A 4,438-nucleotide genomic window follows, 5' to 3' on the forward strand; every position below is an offset into this window, starting at 1 on the left:
CGGACATAAAATTGACTGTATCTGTGGAAAGAGATGAGGAAGAAACTCAGTATCAGTAGCTAAAGCCAGGCTAGGGACTGACTATGGCACATCCCATCGGTTACTCAGATGTAATTTCAGGTTGAAGCTGAAGGTAATTAAAATAAGTCCATGAGATCAAAAATATGACCTTGAGTCTATCCCACCTGAATTCTGAGCACATGTCAAGAACAGGCCTGCTGCATTGAACACTAATGATGGAAGTCCTGATGAGCTGTGGGAGGACATCAAGAACAGCATTCATGAAGAGAGCAAAGTCAGCAAAGAAGGTAGAGATTGAAGTGGATGTCATAAGGGACTCTGAAACTTACTCTTAGTCATATATGCTAAGGTAAGTGGAAGAAATGATAAAGTCAAAGAGCTGAATGAAAATTTCCAAGGGAAAATTGAGTTGAGAATGTAAATTTTTATAATGAAATGTACAAAGATCGAGTTAGAAATCAAAAAGGAGGATGTAATAACCATAACTTAAACTGAAATAATTTAAAAACAATTTAAAAAGCCTCAAGTTGCAATATTGAGATTCTATGGGAAAATATTGAATAATGCAGGAAGCATCAGGGGGCGATAAAAAGAAGACACAAAATCACTGTTCCAAAAAGAACTGGTCAACAGTCCACCATTTCAGGCAGTAGCATAATAGTAAGAACCAATTGTGCTGAAGGAAGTTCACGCCACACTGAATGTATTAGCCCAAAAGAAGGCTCCAGGAATTGATGGAAGCCCCAATTGAAATGTTTCAACAAGCTGATGAAGCACTGTCATGCTTTCATCAAAACACCTTCCCTTTCTTCATTCAGAGTAACAGCTTCTCATCATTGCTATTTCTGTAGTATTTCCCAATCCCTTTACCCTACCCATTCCTCCAGATATAGTTCTTTCATTAAATTATCTTCTATTTGTCCTATGAATGTGCCACACTGATTGCCTGCCATAATCCTCACTAGTACAGAATGCTCGTAAGTAGGGAGAAGCATATGCTTTATATTTTAAAACGATCATTCTGGATGTGTGCAGAATAAATTGCAGATAGAAAAACCTGGAAGTGGGAGATGCGTTGAGAGGCAGAGGAGGGTAGTTGGGCAAAGTTGACTAGAGAGCTCAAGAGAAGCTGGATGGAGTCAGAATGTGTTCTTGAATTTAAATGGCTAGGACTTGCTGATGGATTTAATGAAAAGATGAAAGAAGGGTTTATAATGGTGTCCAAGTTTTCAGACTGCATAAGATGGTTGTTAGGCTAGTGGCATTTACTAAGAAAAAGAAGATTAAAGGAGAGCCAGTTGTGTTTTTGTTGTTTTGGTCAAGGTTTTTTGATTTGTTTTATTTTGGTCAAGAATACTTGGCTTTTAAACGTTTTAAGCTTGAGATGTATAAAAGCCATCCAGATAGAGATGTCAAGTAGGTAATGGGAATTACAAAGAGAGACATCAAAGGGGAGTGAGAGCTGGGTGTCTAAATTTGTGAGTTGAAAGTATTTTTGGTCCATAGAAAAAAATGAGATCAGCTAGGAAAAAAGCAAAGCTCAAGAACAGTTCAGAGGGCTCAGGACTGAATCTCCAGGGATATCCAACTTGATTGAGAGCTGTTGTCATTGCTGCATGAGAAATAGTTTAAAAAAAACAAAACAAAACTATTTGAACTTTTTAATATCACATAAAAATTTACTTCGATTGCATCAAAAACATCGTCTTGGTATATGATTTAAATTATAGTATACATTTCAAAAAATCTACTTGTGAATTTCTTAGCCCTTTTAGCTTTTTCTGTACTTTGTAATTTTAAAAGGTTTAGCTATTAAGGTTTATAGGGTGTTTTTAAAATTAGTATTAATCTAAAATGAATATCCACAGGTAATAATAGTAGGTTCTTTATTGCATATTTATGATTTAATCAGAAATCTGCTTCCACATTTAATCTATCCAACCATCTTTTGGTGTAGGCTTTATCATTTATCATTTCAGAGAAAAAGCCTGAAGTCTAGGTAGGTTAAGTAACTTGTTCACAGTTATATAGTTCAAAATGATAGAAAAAGACTTAGTACTAGCTTATGGTTTGTAAAACTCTTTCTCCCCATTCAAAATTGCATGTCGATAGCAACTGACTAAGCCATCACAGACAACATTGTGCTTCAAGATAGATCCTGAAATGTTCAATCTGATAATGCAATGCCATTCATCTTGACTTTGTTACTTCTACTATAGTAAACCGTATGATTGTCTGACTCAAAATTTCAGCTCATTAATACCTAGGATGCTGATCTTCATACCTTCTATTTCATTTTTGTCAACATCCAATTTTCCTAGGTTCATACTTGGTACATTTCATGTCCTGATTATTAATGGATGCTTGCAGCTTTTTCTCATTTTGAGTCATATTCCACCAGCAGATGACGGTTCTGAAAGTTTTGCTCCACCCACGTCATTACGGTAGACTCTACTTTGTGGAGACTACTCTTTCCCCAAACCTAAGAGGCTCATCTTCTGGCACTACATATGGCAGTGTTCTGCTATTCACAGGGTTGTTAGTGGTTAATACCTTACAAGTGAACAGCCCATTCTGTCTTTGTAGTCTGTTCTTAAGCTAGAAGCTCCGCTGTCATCTATTTACCAGGGATGCCCTTGTTGGTGTTTGAAAAATAGAGAAAAGATTGAATTTGCCAAGGGTTTCATTTGATTTGGACCCACAATCAGCGCTCCTGGAAGCAGCAGTCAAGACATCAAAAGAGGTATTGCACTGGGCAAAAAATGCTGTATGACACCCTTCGATGGTGTTAAAGAGCAAAGATATTACTATAAGGACTAAAGTGGCCTGACTCAAGTCGTGGTATTTTCTTTCTTTTTTTCCCATATCCACAATTAAGGGGCTTTACTTGGGAGTGAATAGGTTACAATTCAGGATAAGAACCACACAAGGTACAATTCTGATCCGGGGTGCCTTTTCTTACTATGCCTGTTGTCACACCGCTCTTTGTTCCTTGGCATCTCAGCCACATGGTCCCTTGACCTCTACCCTGATCAGGCAATGTTACAAAGCTTCTTTAGCATTGATGGTAAAATGTCCATTCTTCCATAAACATCAGTCCCATGACACTCAGCTCTAGCTCCAAGGGTGGGCAAACCTAGCACCTCCAATTAGTGCCTGAAGGCAAGCTATTCTGCAAGCCAGCCTTCTGCCTGAAGACACTCTAGTTTTCTTGCTCTGGGGAGCCTGTTGCTCTGTTTTGTGCTTCTTTAAAAATCATTTTATTGGGGGCTCATACAACTCATCACAATCCATACATACATCAATTGTGTAAAGCACATTTGCACATTCGTTACCCTCCTCATTCTCAAAACATTTGCTCTCCACTTAAAGTCATGATATTTTCAATGGCCTTGCATACATGTAAAAATTGTACAATGAGAAAGACCACAGAAGAATTGATGCATTTGAATAGGGTGTGGATGACGAATATTGAAAGTACAGAAGTACAAACAGATCTGCCTTGGAAGAGACGTAGCCAGAGTGCATAGAAGCAAGGATGGCAAGGTCCCATTTCACCAACTTTGAACATGTTATCAGAAAAGATCCGTGCCTGGGGAAAGGTATCATGCTTGCAAAATAGAGAGGGTCAGCTCAAAAGAGGAATACTCTCTATGCAATAGTAAGAAAATGGTATAGAGGCTGTCCTTGATCTCCTCTGGCTATACAAAGGAGAAGCAGAATCTAACACCACACCATCCCAAGGCCAACTGCCATAAGGCAGAGGTCAGACATGCCTCCATCCTCCATCCTTCTTTACCTTCTTCTGACACCAACGGTCCCTCCGACAGCTCTCTCCTTCTTTCCAGGTTTTGATAATCAATTGTAATGGCCACACATAACTCACAGACAATAGTCAAGATTATGGGAATTATTAGGGAGGTTAACAAGCTACCACAAGCCAGGGTTATAAAGCATTAAGGATGCAGTCTTTGGTCAGTCAACTGCCAAGCCACTTTCTAGTCCTTACCCTATTGGTCATGCAGCCCCTTGGCCTCTCACTCTGTAGGTCAGGAAGCTCACCCAATTCTCTGCCTCATAGTCTCCTGGTGTCTGGTGTCTTTGCTGCAGCCTCTACCACTTCAGACAGTGATCTTTCACATGCTACATTGGTGGGGTGGCTATTCTACCTGGATGGACCAAGGATCCTCTCTCTTTGCTTCTGAGATGCATATATTCTTATACCACTAATGCTCTCTACTAGTGTTTCAGACACCCTGTTTGCATGATCCCACCCAATCATTTGGTGATTGGTACAAAAACATGGATAGAGAAGCCATTCCAAGTTATTTCACTTCACCACAGATAGATTGACCCAGGGACTACAAGAACATATTGTTCAAGCATAACAATGGTTATGAGGATGGCACAGGGCCAG

The sequence above is a fragment of the Echinops telfairi genome, unplaced genomic scaffold (genome assembly GCF_000313985.2).
Source record: "Echinops telfairi isolate 266 unplaced genomic scaffold, ASM31398v2 ScPeMD7_7416;HRSCAF=8454, whole genome shotgun sequence".
In the NCBI taxonomy this organism is placed as follows: Eukaryota; Metazoa; Chordata; class Mammalia; order Afrosoricida; family Tenrecidae; genus Echinops; species Echinops telfairi.